Genomic DNA, 14925 nt, shown 5'->3' with positions numbered 1-14925 from the left:
GGGACAAAGGATTCCCATCTTATGCAAAAGATATATAAAGGGGTGGAACAGAAGCTATCATAAAGAATCCCCTAGCTACCACCTGAGCTGGAACAAGAGCTGTATCAGGGGAAAGAATTGTGCCCAGGCCTGGAAGGTGTCCAGTCTGAGGAAAAAAACTTACTGAAGCATCTCTGAGGGTGAGATTATCTGTATTCAGTTTAATTAGACATAGATTTGCGCGTTTTATTTTATTTTGCTTGGTGACTTACTCTGTTCTGTCTGTTACTACTTGGAACCACTTAAATCCTACTTTCTGTATTTAATAAAATCACTTTTTACTTATTAATTAAGTCAGAGTATGTATTAATACCTGGGGGAGCAAACAACTATGCATATCTCTCTATCAGTGTTATAGAGGGCAAACAATTTATGAGTTTATAAGTATAAAGCTTATACAGGGTAAAACAGATTTATTTGGGTTTAGACCCCATTGGGAGTTGGCATCTGAGTGTTAAAGACAGGAACACTTCTGTTAGCTGCTTTCAAGTAAACCTGCAGCTTTGGGGCAAGTAATTCAGACTCTGGGTCTTTGTTGGAGCAGACAGGAGCGTCTGGCTCAGCAAGACAGGGTGCTGGGGTCCCGAGCTGGCAGGGAAAGCAGGGGCAGAGGTAGTCTTGGCACATCGGGTGGCAGCTCCCAAGGGGGGTTCTGTGATTTAACCCGTCACACCGGTCCTATAGAATACCAACAGTTAAGTGGAGTGAGGCACTACCAACAATGGGGCTGCCATGTGATCAGGACTGAATAGCGAATTTGAACACAGATGAATGAATGAATGAATGAATGAATGAATATTTGACTTCAACTTCTTTTTTATCATCACTAGTGGCTCAACCCGATCTTTGTGCTGTTTCCTCTGATGAAAGTAGAAATTCATCTCTTGCCACTCCCAGTCACAACAGCTACAGTTGAGCATTCTTTTTTGTCATTGAATAGAATTTTGTGTTCTGAAAGAAGTTGCCTTCTGCCTGATCATGTGAATGAACTAATGCGCATATCAATTGAAGGAATGGAAGTACTGGACACATGAGAAGCCACTGAAAATGAACATAGTGCATTCTGTTGCCTGATTTATAAGGTTAATAATATTAATTTGGATAGTATGAGTTTTAGGCTCGCCAATCTGTTTGATTAGAAGATAAAAAGGTTCTTGTCCTGAATCAGACTCCATAGAATTTACAAAGGACCCTCGGGACAGGAATCTCACACTGAGACAGATATAGCCTTAAAGACTTTTTATTAAGATAAATGAAGTAGTAATTAAATGGTAAAATAATCAGAGTTACAAAAAGTTACAATTGTATTACTGCTATTCAAAAGATACATATGGTATTATGGTATTATATGCGACAAAGCTTTGGTTAATATACTCACACCCTTCCTTGATAACCTGGTGGTGAGAGACACAGGACCAGCCTCGCCTCTGGCAGTTCAGGTTCCTCAATTCTTGAGTGAGAGGTGCAGAGCTTAGAAGAAGCTAGAGCTAAGAGCTATCGAAGCTAACAGAGTTTACTTAACTAACATAAACTTAAAATTAAAACCTAATAAACAAAACTAAGAACAAAAGCATAGGGAAACCCAGCTTAGCCTAGTTCCCTTGGAACTTAGAAAGTTTAAGAAAACAAGTCAGTCCCTAGCAAGATGGGTCACCTCTTTTATAGGGCACAGGTGTCTGAAATCCTTCCTCCTATGCCCAAACTTCATTTCCCACCTACAAAAGTGTTAAGGTACACTTACTCCATAGGCTAGTATGTTTGTACGTATTGATGACATGTACATACATATTAATGATATTAGATCATACACACATATGTTATTTTTGTTCTCCCGGTTATTTCGGTTCTTTCCTTGTGGTGTACTTGTTAAGTTTGAGGGTACAGACTTGGACACCCCCCTCTCCCTTGCCATTCTACCATTATCTATCTCTCAAGGTTAAAGGTCGCAGACATATGTGTGTGTTGACTTTGCTATTTGGGTGAAAGGTCCCAGACATAGATATGCTAACTTTGCCTTAGCTCAACATACAGGATATGGCCTGTATGTCCCTTGCATTACAGCTGAACTTACTTTAATATAAATCTATAAACCTATTACAATAAACCAAATATTTAAACTATAAGAAAAGATATATATATGCAAGCAAGTAGGTTAATCTTATAGGCTATAATTCAAGAAGTTCATTAACAGAGCTGTGCAAAATTATAACAAGAAACCAAGAAGGATGTAGATGTAGTGCATCATAGAAGGCTTGAGTAGCCAACTTTATTTGTGTGATGATTTTAAAACAGGAGTTAAATCTAATAAAATGGTCATGAAATATTTTTCAGCTTTTACTATGGTGCCATACAGCCCACCTTCACCCTCACAGTCTCACCCCTCATCACCCCCCCCCCCATAAATTCGAATCCTCCCTACCTCCCCCTCCCCCCCAATTTCAATTCCCAGAAAAAACACTGCATGGACAGCATATGAGCCTTGTTATATGTAGCTTGTTCCTAGGAGGAACAAGTAGAATTAGAGGAAGGCTGACCAGTGGTTAGGGTGCTAGCCTGGGACTTGGGACACCCAGGTAAAATGCCCAGGTCCACCACAGACATTCTCTATGACCTTAAGCAAGTCATTTAGTCTCTCTAGTCCAGATCCTCAAAGGTAATTAGGCACCTAACTCCCATTGATTAGGTGCCTAAATGCCTTTGAGGATCTGGGCCTCAGTCTCCCATCTGTAAAAGGGGACAATAGTACTGCTCTACCTCTCAGGGGTATTATGAGGATAAATGTATTAAAGATTGCAAGGTACTCAGATACTACAGTGATGTGTCACACTTATATAAGACAGGGAAATAGTAGATTCTCTTTTAGCAACCTTCTTTCAAAAGACTACTAACCGCTATTGGCCACATAAAGAAACCGTAGAGAAGGGGAAAACAAACTACTGCAGATTCTGCAAGGGTGTCCGTCCCTACTTCTAGAGCAGGTTCCTCAGAGAGACGTTTTGGGAAAAGGAAGGAGCATGTTGTGATCTGGCACGTCCCCATTCTGCAGCTGACTCTCCCCCAGCAAGAATTCAAGGACACATGATTTACTCGACTGACAGGAGCACAACAATTTCTCTTTCATCCTCTGAGGTATGAAAATTCAATAGCTGCAATATGTTTTTAAAACACCAAGGTGGTCTGGCTGTGCAAGACAGGCTTTTGAAAAATCAAATGCTTTATTCTGAAATAAGGTCAGGAAATCCCCAGAAAGACCATGTAAATGATGGCAACTTGAAAGCGAAAGCCTGCATTAGCTTTATATGATGGCAAATAAAGACTACTTTGAAGGGATGACACCTTTCATGCACCTTTAATTTGAGAAAATGATAGAATTAAAAGAAGAAGAAAGTCAGAGAGAAATGACAATCCATCAGTCAAAAATTAAGAGTATTGTCAAATCTGCCATTGAGATTTACTGATAAATTGAACATCTCAGATTTGCTTGTAGGTAAGATAGATATGAAGAAGGCATTATTACAGAAGCATCTGCATTGTATCATCCAAATTACCCAAATTAAAATCAGTATAAAATCTAAATTAGTCAGCCCAGAAAAAGAACTTTAACAATAGAGCCTGTTCCTAATGAGCTTCTGAAATACGCACATGCAGCGGGAAAAAAGAAACAGAGACTATTCATAACAACCTTCTTGAAATGTGTGTCCGCAGAAAGGGGTACAGAGCTGAGGTTTGCAGCACACAACTATCTATCCTTTTATTTCAGAGACCAAAGCGGGGATTGTTTTGTTTGGAAGTACGTCTTTGTGACAGAGCATAATATGTGCTTGGTAGTAGTAATGAGAAGATATCCCAATTAAAATTCAATTTCTAATTCTCATGCATGGAGCCAGAGTGCACCAGAAACAGGGGCTACTCCACTGCAGCTCACTGGGAGGACCCTCCCCATCCAAGCACCTACAGAATTCCTAGCATACAACCCAGCCACTTCAGGTGGCTGGAGTCTAGGATTTGAACTACAACATGTGGCGTGTTTACCAATTTTGGTGGCTGTCATCATGGCTCTTGAAGTGGTGTCTTGCAGCCGCAGTGCACCGTCATCTTACAGCAACAGGAAGTATCAATAAAGGACAAGAGAAGAAAAGTATCTGAAGGAGTTCATGTCCCCATGCAGATTTATGTACAATGGTAGTGTGTATGTGTGTGCACGCACAAGTGCCTACTTGGGTAGGGTCGCATCCCTGACCACATCATTTCCTATAAAAGCGATCAATTAGGCATGACCAGAATAGATAGTCTATAGTGACAGAAAAACAAATAGATATAATGATTCGGGGAAGGTCCATCCTCAGAAATTTGTGAAATATCCAATGAAATGTCCTGTATTTTAGATTTTAAAACATTTCAAAATGAAAATGCTATGCAAAACCTCTATGTATTACGTATCATACTGGTTCTGCCTGCTGATGTCTTTCCTCCATTGGAGAGAGGATGCTGGTGGTGGCAGGTTTCCTTCTTCTCTCTCCTTTGTGGTGGATAGCTATTCCTGTGGAGGTGCATAGGGACTTCAGATCATGCTGCTCCACCTACTGGCAGGCCCAGAAACTTCTTAACTTGGCATCAGCTCCCCCTGCTGCTCCCACTTCAGTAAATCCTCACCTCACTAGCCAAGAAGGAAAAGGAACACGGAAGGAGATCAGGTCCCCCATGTTAGGCAGAGGAGGAAAAGGGAGACATCTTCTACTGTTCCCTCCTACATTCTATTCTATTCAGGTTCATATACTGCTCTCATCACTGTGGTACCTTTTTAACCCAATACTGATACATAATCCTACTTTTGGCAATTGGCAATACCTGGTACTTCATGAGATGGTGAAAACCTCACCATTGCACCACCTAGCCAACTGTGCATTGCTGCACATGAGAATGAATTTCTCCCTAACCATTGCAGTGGCCAGGGTATGCCCTGGAGTAAAGTCATTCTGACTAGCGCAAACAGAGAGAGCTAAGGGTATGTCTTCACTACTGACCGGATCGGCGGGCAGTAATCAATCCAGTGGGGATTGATTTATCACATCTAGTCTAGACGCGATAAATCGATCCCCAAGCGCTCTTCCATCGACTCCTGTACTCCAGCTTGGCGAGAGGTGCAGGCGGAGTCGACGGGGGAGCGGCAGCAGTCAACTCACCATGGTGAAGACCCCACGGTGAGTCGATCTAAGTACGTCGACTTCAGCTACATTATTCACGTAGCTGATGTTGCGTAACTTAAATCGATCTCCCTCCTAGTGTAGACCAGGCCTAAAATAATGAAAGCACTATCCTGACCTGTAATAGTAAGCAGAACCTAATAATCTAAATGAATCCAAATAGATTTATGACCACAGAAAATTTAATCACCAAATCACAATTGAACAGTATGCAGACTGAGATTTGGGACTGAGGGCTCTTAGCTAACTGTCTAGTGAACTGTAACAAAACAAAATTGCAAAAAGAAGTCTGCACTGTGGTTGCTGATCTGTGCTCTACCTGTGGTTATAATTCCAGCACTGTTATTCCATTCAGTTTCCACAGACACAGTGCATACTTTCTACAGGACTGCTCTTAGGAGAGCCAGCATTTAGATTTCATTGCAGGACGTGTCGTATCAGGAAGATTTGATAAAAGACTTCAATAGAACTAAAATCTGAATACAGTAATCTCACCAAGAGATCATTACATAGCGGAGAGCTTCATAATAAAATAACTGTGAACATATTCCAAAAATGGAAACGCAAAGGCAAAGAAAAAGGTGCACCTATTTCAAAAATAAAGGCTCACATTTTCTAAAGCTCATGTGCCCAGCTGGCAAGTGTTTAATCCCAATGTGCATATACAAGTCAGACTCACATGCAGGGTAAGTGCTCAATTAACACATTTTCCGATCCTTATTACCATGCACTTATTCAGCAACAATAACAAACCTGCAATTATGATTCATATTATTATGAATTCTCAGCTAAACTACCTCAGCTGGAGGTTTCCCTGTCTCTGCCCACATGGAAGCTCATCTTAGTCAGCAATGAATGCTTGCTTCCTCCTGTCCTAAATAGCTCTACCGGAGAGCTCATAAAAACAAAGCCTAATTAACACAGTCTGAGAATATGCCCTTTCCCTGGGCCCTACAATGAGAAGGAGGAGCAAATGATGACACTGGAAGAAGCAGGGCCGGCTCCAGGGTTTTGGCCGCCCCAAGCAGCCAAAAAAAAAAAAAAAAAAAGCCGTGATCGCGATTTGCGGCAGCAATTCAGCGGGAGGACCTTCGCTCCGAGCGGGAGTGAGGGACCATCCACTGAATTGCCACCGAATAGCTGGAGGCGTTGCCCCTCTCCGCAGTGGCCGTCCCAAGCACCCGCTTGCCAGCTTGGTGCCTGGAGTCGGCCCTGGGAAGAAGTACACAGAGCAACTGGCAAAGGAATGCAAGATAAAGCTCTGAGGACAAATTAGCAACAGGCCAGCTGCAATACAATTTGAGAGCACTGGAAACATACAGAACTATTCTAGAGTTGTATTTAATATTTATATATAATTACATACAAAAACTACTTCAAACAAATGTTACAGTTGCAAAGTTCAGCATTCCAAAGTTAAGGAATGCTAGAGATAAGGTTACCTGTGCAAATTCAGTCCCTTTGTGCATATGCATTATGATACAGTCTTTTACTATATGATCACACACTATTTTTTTTCCACTAGACTGTCCCTCCAAACTTGACCTCTTCTGTCCCTGGCCCCTCCAGCCTGTCCATTTTCCTGCCTGACTTCCCCCAATCCTCTCTCAGCTCCTTGTCACAGACTGTCATACCACTCCCCACCCATCCGCTGGCTCTTTGCGCCAGTCCCCCTATGCACACCTTGTCTTCTCAGCTCCACATCCCAGTTCCAGTCGCCCTACCCCTTCAGCCACTTGTCCCAGTTCCCACTCCAGACTCTTTGAGTCTCCCTCATCTACCCCAGGCCTGGCTCCTCACTGTCACAGTTTGGAGTAACTACACCTTCAGTAGCCCTGATGGTCTGCCCAAGGAATGCCCTCTCAAGCCTTCAACCATCACCTCTCTGGGCAGGGGCCCGTATCCGTCTCCCTTTCAGATTTAAGCTTGCAGCCCTCTTACACTTCAGTGTGTTTATCCCAGCACATCTGACAACAGTCCAGGCCCTGCACTTTGCTTTCTCTCCAAGGGCTCTATGGAACCAGCGTATGCCAGCAGTTACAAGTAACCAAATAGCTCCTTCAAAGCAGAGTAAATTTTTTTTAGGATAAAAGCCTTACAGAAAAAAAAAAAAACAGAAAAAAAAAATAAAAGATCTAAATGCATATTTAGGCTTACCAGTAGTCCTCCCCTCAGTCCTATAGTCCTGCAGGTTCCAGTCCTTTCAATCCTTCCGCAGGGTTTCCCATCCCTAGACAAAAGCTGGTGTCCGTTTGTTGGATCAAAATGAAGGTCTTCCTGGCCCTTTATATCCCAAAAGCCTTTGTCCCCAGGCCTCCTGAAACATGTAAAATCAGTCACTGCTCCATTCCCCAGGGGCCAAAGATTCAAAGGCTGGACATCGGCTTAACCAGCCCTAGAATTTTGCATTAATCACCTCCTGGTGATTCCAATTCAAAATGAAATCCACCCAGCCAGTCAGGAACACACAAACAGACATAATATGTATTGATTCAATGGTCTATGAATATTCTACAGGCCCACAGCTCCTGGCCCATCTCAGTATAACAGTATTTAAGTGTTCATGTGTTCAAGGTCTGGCTCAACCATACAGACAGCCTTTATAAAGTTAAAACCTCACAGATACTGCATGTGTTTGCAATGTCTGTCACTCCCCCCCTGCAAGGGTAGTCGTTTATTTTTGTCAAGGTCCAAATTCCTTGGTCAAGCTATAGTCAAGGTTCAGACTCCAGAGAAACATTTTTCACACCACAGTAACAATAATGATAATAATAAGTTCATAAAAAGATTTTACAGTCTGTTCAGAAGCGTTTCATGGTCTGGATTTGGTAGGGTTACCACCCGTCCGTATTTCCCCGGACATGTCCGGCTTTTGTGTCTTTAAATAGCCATCTGGGAGGAACTGGTAACAAGGTTAAAAGGTCTGGGATTTTTCCCCCTCCCTTCCCGCCCTCCCTTCCATACAGAGTGCAGCGTGGTGATTGGGCTGCTGGGCCTGATTGAGCCGCTCCCATTGGCCTCCAGCAGCCAGAGCCCCTCCCTGCTTCCCCCCTGCTGCCTGAAGCCCGGCAGCATGTTTTGCCTACACGTGGAGCCAGCATCTGACCGGCATGGGCATAGTAAGGAGAGTCCCGGGGGGCAGTCAGGGAGCAGGCAGAGGGTTGGATGGGTCTGTCTGGGATGGGGGTGTGAATATGGGGTGGGGGGGCAGCGGGTTATATTCTTTTATGGTGCCCGATCTCCAGCAATATTCAGGGCCGGGGGCCCTGCTCCAGCAATATTTGGAGCTGGGTCTCTCCCCCGGCCCTGTCTGGAGCAGGCCCCGGCCTCCACCTGCCACCCTGCCCTCCACGCGTTCCCCACACCCCCGTCCCTGGCTGAAAGAAAGCAATGCGCCCCTCTCCCCTGCTTGTGCACATTCCTACCCTCCTCCCAGAGCCTTAGGCAGGTGGGGGGGGGGAGGTTCTGGGCACCACCAAAATTTCTAAAAACCTGCCACCCATGCAGTCAGGGGACAGGTAGGGTTCTAGGGGGCAGTTAGGGTGGGGGGTTCTCAGGATGGGGCAGTCAGGGGACAAGAAGTGGGGGTGGGGTTGGGGGTTCTGAGGGAGGGAGTAAACAACTATAGATACAAAGAGGGGGGGAAAGGGGGTTGATCAAATAAGTTTGAGAACCACTGATTTAGGTGATCTAAGGCTAGCAGATCATAGCCCAAGGTGGCACAGCTGTAGGTAAAACAACTTCATGTTACTAAGCTGTGAACTTCAGGAAAAATATGTCAAATTAACATTTATTTATACAAAGTATACAAGCTGTAGGGCCAAATCCTGCTCTTCTACCTAAAGAAAATTCCCCTTTAAAGCCAATGAGAGTTCTGTTTGAGTAAGCAAGAGGGATTTTATCCATACTTTCCCCCACAGTTACACAGGATGTAACAATAACACTCAGTTTGGTTTGGTTTTCCATTTAATGAATAACAGAACAAATATCCTGGAGAGGCAGAGACTATTCACAACAGAATAAAGTTACTTTAAAAAAAAAAATCCACAGCAACCTCATATACCTTAACATTGAAGTGGAAACCTTTCTCTCTTGTGCTGTTTGTGCTCATATTCCACAGATAAAACCAAAATGTGTCCATCCAGATGAAAGCTGATTATTGCAATATAAATAAGCATAAATAAGTAAACATGGTGAACTTGGCACATACTATAAACCTGATAGTCTGTGTGTTTTAGCTTCAGAAGTTAGATTAAAAATAAAATCTTTGCTAAGAATTAAATTCACATCACCCACATAAAGCCTAAGCGAGCTGGCTTTACAAAAGTAAAACAGAGCAGGAGAAGCATTAAGGAGGTAAGCCGTTGCCAGGCCATGAGGTTACAGCACATGCTTCTAAAGCCTCTAGCTCAGTGGTTCCCAACGCGGTGCCAGCGGGCGCATATAGATGCCACCAAGGAGCGTGGCCGCCGGACAAGCAGCCGCTGAGAAGCAGCAGAGAAATGCTGCTTCTCAGCGGCATTTCGGCGGCGACGCCTCTTGATGACGCTGCTTCTCGGCGGAATTTTGGCGGCTGCTTGTCCGGCGGCCACGCTCTTCACGGCTAGTCGTCCGATGCCCACCACACTGAAAGGTTGGGGACCACTGTTCTAGCTCCAATACTCTAGCCTATGGGCTGGAATAGCTATCCCAACCCTTCTACTCATGTTGTGTGCAAGATTCACTGGATTCATATAAAGCAGATCCCATGGTCCCTTCCCCCGGGTCTGCCCCAGACACATTGACCTACGCGGGGTCAGGGCTGACATGGATAACCCTTCCTGCACAGAGGAAGGTCCTCTTCCTGCTTAAACTGGCATATTCACTCTCCACCATCACAGCAAGAGGTTTCATGGGCGTGGCACGTTTGCGCTGACCCTCCATATCAGAGTAATACTACCGCGTGGAATTACAATGACCAATATTAACCTTTACATTTTAATCCCAGCCCTAATCAAATAGGTTAGTAAAATAAAAAAAAAAACACTTAACAATAATATAACATTTTACAACTCCCCTTTCAGATAAGTGGGTAGTATTATTATTCCCATTTTGCAGATGGAGAATCTGAGGCCCAGAGAAGTTGGTGATGCAAATCAATTAAGATTTCTAAAGGACATAAGCCCAGATTCTCAAAGATATTTAAGTGCCTAACTCCCATTGAGTTGGGCAACAGAGACTATTAATTCTTTATTATTTTAACACCTGCTGGAGCCTGGTCTTGCATTACTTCTGTATCCAAAACTTCCAATGAACTTGGGTGAGATTTAGATTATTATTATTTATTTGTGCAGCAGTATCTCCTAAAGGCCTCAACCCCATTGTGCTAGGCACTATACAAACACACAATGCATAACTAAAGCAGGGTTGGGTTCATGATGAGCAACAATTTTGCAATATATCAGAATATATAAGGTGCCTGTTTTCCTTTGATGCATGGGAAATGGTGAAGACATAAAATTTCACTAATAGGAGTTATCTACAGTAGACTCATGCATCAGCAGAAAAACAGATAGCTTTGACTTCTTCATGCTATCAACTATGAAAATGAATTATCAGGAAGTCAGGGGGGAAAACCGACCCAGCTCTGAGATCTCTGAAATATAAAATAATTAACATTGACTATATGTTACATGTGCGCGTGCATGACATTCTGGAAATATGATGTAAAATTAATCTCCAAATGCTTTATTAACCACTTTGTATTGTGTTTTCTATTTCTTTACTAGGTACTGAGACTTGTCACTTTACCACATCTCTCTGTAGGACTGCAAAAAAACAAAAATTAAGTCCTGTAATTCAAACTGAAAGTTTGAAAAAATATATAAAAAATAGAAAGATTTTATCAGTTTGCAGTATCTGCAGTTCAAGATTATGTGATCCTTCTTACTGACACACTGAATTACGGGAAAGATGGTGTCTACACCACTATAAATCAGACATCTGCAAATCCCAAGCTCATCTTCTGATGGAAAATGGAAGATTTAAACATGCAGTAAAAACAGGCGAGACATATTGATCAAAGAACACCCTGCAACATCCATCACACAGTATAAAACAGGAGAAAATAACAATTCCACATGAACACAAACATTTTGGTGATTTAATGGATTCACAAAAAACTGTTCCAGGCAATGTCCCAAATAAAGACTTAAATCTGGATACAAGCATGTTCTTGGCACATTTTGATTAATAAACCATTTCTGACAAACTCTTACTTCCATGAGTAGTAGCCTCACTGTTTTCAATAATGTTATTCACATGAAGAAAGGTTTGCAAGATTGAGTCCTTTGGTATCCACAGCAACATCAAAAGAAAACTGTATTCTTCACTCATGAGGAATGGGGAATCTTCTTTCAAAACACTGACATAAATATCACAGTAAGTCTCTAAAATCATTATTTAAAAAATCTTTAATATATGTTTTGCCTGTTCATCCCTGAGATACTGCCCTTAAATGTTGTAAATCAGCTATTTCAGAAACTGAAGAAAAATTGAACCAAATACTACTCAGTAGAAAATGTATTGACTAAAATTTTCTTTAGATTTCAGTCACTAACTATACACAGAGAAAGAAAATCACAGTGCCTCATTAGCGGACTAAGACAAGACTTGAAATGTATTACAGTGATACCATCCACAATACTGCACTTAAAAATCTCTCTGGCTTATAGACCAAAAAAAATTTGATCATATACCCAGTCAGTTCAAGGGGAGTTTCAAAGGCAACCTCAATAGCAGCAGAGTAGGGGCCAAGAATATTCAAAGCATTATAATTCTGCATTAAAAATCTCCATAGGATTAAATTTCCAAGCAATTCCTTAGTGCAGGAGGAGGCTTGTGTATAAAATATAAAGGGGGAAATGTCAGTTGTAGTTTTCCTGATGAGTTTTTTTGTTTTGTTGGTTTTACCAGGTTAGTTTTTACATCTTTTTTGCATCTACGACAGCAAAATAAAAAAATTATGCTTTATGAGGACAATTTTTCTTTTTAATACCAAAACTTGTGATTCAATAACCTAAAAAAGTCATGAAATCTAAAACCAGGCCATTTCAAGCCATTACATTTTAAGAAAATCTCTCCATCGACTTCAGTGGGGTTCTGCTTATCACTTGATGGCACACTATTTCCCATCTTTTTAATATGAAAATGCCAATTATTGAAAAACACCACACTTACAGGCAGACAGGATCTCTTAACCTGACAGGGTGATTTTTCTTGTTGTGATTTGAGTTCTGTATAAATAACGGTTGGTGAATTTTTTTGTTTAAAGAAGGTCATGCATGAGGTCAGTCTCAAAAGATGATCAAAACAAACAACCTTATCTATGATGCATTAGTAAGTAGAATGAGCCAGTGGTATAAGCGCAGGCTTAAAAATAGACACTCCTGAGTACTAATTCTGGTCCTGATGCTCACCTCTCTGCAAAGTTTCCCAGTCTGTAAAATGGAGATAAAAAAAGTTTCATACCCCTAACAGGTTTCGTATGAAGATTAACTAGTTACTGTTCTAACACTACAATACATATTGTTATTAAGTGAAGGGTGAATTTGTTAAAGCAAGATGTCACTGTTAATTTTTGTCTCATTAAGAACTGCTCCTTACCATCTATCTAATGACTGTTTCATAGCCTATTTGGACGGAGTTAATGGCATAATACGGGAAAGAATTAACATAAAAAATATCACCACAGTTACTAATTGGTATGCTTATTGGCAGCCTCAGCAAAGATGCCAAAGAATGAACAGGCAAGGAAAATAAACTAATCTCTATTCCCTAGACGTGGTTCCACCATGTCAGGGTTGAGGCACATTGGTGGAGTCGTCATGTGGGGGAAGCTTGCTCTGCCACAACACATGCTATACCTTTGCATAAAGATAGGATTTCTGAGCATGGTTCTGATCTTCTAGTGTAAATCAACAATGTTAGTGTGGTTACACCAGTGCGAAAACAGTCTTGTGATCAGAATCAGGCTTTTCAGTTTCCAGTGATGTAATTTTATCAGCACTTGATTCACTTTAAAAAGTGAAAATAGCCACTAATATTGGCACTGTTGTTCTGGGTCTCCAGCTTGCAATGTTTACACATTAATAACATCTTTGTTTACAATATGTGACAAGACATTAGATGAAATGCCCACAATCCCATTGGTATAACCAACATTTTCATTATGTCTGTGAAAATCTCTTCGTAAAAAACCTCTCCAGGGTTCCTATTATGGAGACTGTCTTGGATCACCAGAAGCTGCAGTTAGTCCTGGTAATATTGTATCATGCAAGACTAATACAAGCTGGCACTCTTAAAGGCAAATACTGAATCCTGTTAAATTCTAATGATAACCAGCAGAAATTTGTCTATAAGATAACACTGTGGGAAGCAGTAGCAAAAAGAACACTGAGCAGTTCTATTTAAAAACCCTAGCAACCTAAGCAAACTGATATTATATATATATATATATATATACACACACACACACTAGTGATACATGTGTCACATGTGTCAAAAGTGTTACCCTCCTTTTGTGAAAGTTTATTGTAATTCACATTAACTACCATTGTATAAAACATTTTAGATCTTCTTTCTTCAGCTATTAAAACTTGTTTTCTCCTATGTAGAAATACACAATGATTTTTCCACCCTATTATTTCATAAGTGCTATCATCTCATAATAAGTTAATATGTTCGGTCACTCATGGAAAAATACAAGCAGGTAAATGAAAAAATTAAAAGCTAGATTTTATAAAAATCAGCATGTTTTGAACCCAGGGAGTTAGATAATTAACTTTCTGAACCAACGACTATTGTTATTCTTTTAAAATCATGGAAAGTACAAGAAGTTTGCAAAAAATATGATCATTAAAATGAAAAAACAAAACAACAAAAAACAGAAACCTAGACTACTCCTCCCTGAAACAATCAAGCAGAGGTGGTGGGGGGAGGTCACATGCTTGCCCAGATTTTTGCAAGGGTTTATATTTTTCCAGGGGAGTGGGTTCAGAATTGTGCCCCTCCACCCCCAACAGTTACCTGTGGCTTCTGCAATCATGTCAGTTTCCATAGGCAAATCTCATTTCAGTCATTAGTAAAATAATGAAACAATCAGAGAGAAAGGAAAGGATACCAGAACCATAAATAGTAAACATCCCCAAACAGTGAGAGCTATTGGGCCGTGGAGCACTCTCTCAAGAGAAGTCCCCAAACTTCACTAATGTAAAACAGGGTGAACAAATCAGACCACGGGGAACAACAAACAAGAACTCGGTTTATGCAAGAGAGTCCCCCAAACAGTCGTTTAGCTCAGCGAGCCCTTTCCCAGTTGCAGGCATACTTTCAGTACCGGGTGGAGCACCGGTTCATGCTGGACGTTTCCATTCATTTCACACAGCTAGAAACCCGCGTGCAAGATGGGCAGTCGGGGGGCCGCAGAGAGCAGCCTCAGGTGACCGCCCACCCCGAGCACTCGAGCCTACTATGAACAGGGGCAGACTCCAGCGAGGCCAGAGCCATGACAGGAGCGGGACCCAGACCCCTTCCCGTCAAAGAGGGGGAGTGGCAGCCAACGCCTCCCCACCCATCCCTCCCTCTTTCCGCCTTCCCCTGTTCCCCCCCCCCCCGTCTCCTCACGTAGCCCCAGCACCGTAAC

At 41.9% G+C, this 14925-nt stretch overlaps 1 long non-coding RNA gene across 1 annotated transcript; it reads right to left on the bottom strand.

Annotated features, from left to right (window-relative positions):
- Positions 1-2489: 2489 nt before the first annotated feature.
- Positions 2490-9688, bottom strand: LOC117881782. The gene is made up of 3 exons (XR_004646862.1): positions 9307-9688; positions 7401-7560; positions 2490-4696 (listed from the first exon to the last, which is right to left on the bottom strand). It is a non-coding gene; the product is annotated as an uncharacterized LOC117881782 (long non-coding RNA).
- Positions 9689-14925: the final 5237 nt, after the last annotated feature.

The sequence above is a fragment of the Trachemys scripta genome, chromosome 8 (assembly GCF_013100865.1).
Source record: "Trachemys scripta elegans isolate TJP31775 chromosome 8, CAS_Tse_1.0, whole genome shotgun sequence".
Taxonomy (NCBI): Eukaryota; Metazoa; Chordata; order Testudines; family Emydidae; genus Trachemys; species Trachemys scripta.
Note: the sequence above shows the minus strand (reverse complement) of the source record. Positions and strands in the feature narration are given on the sequence as shown.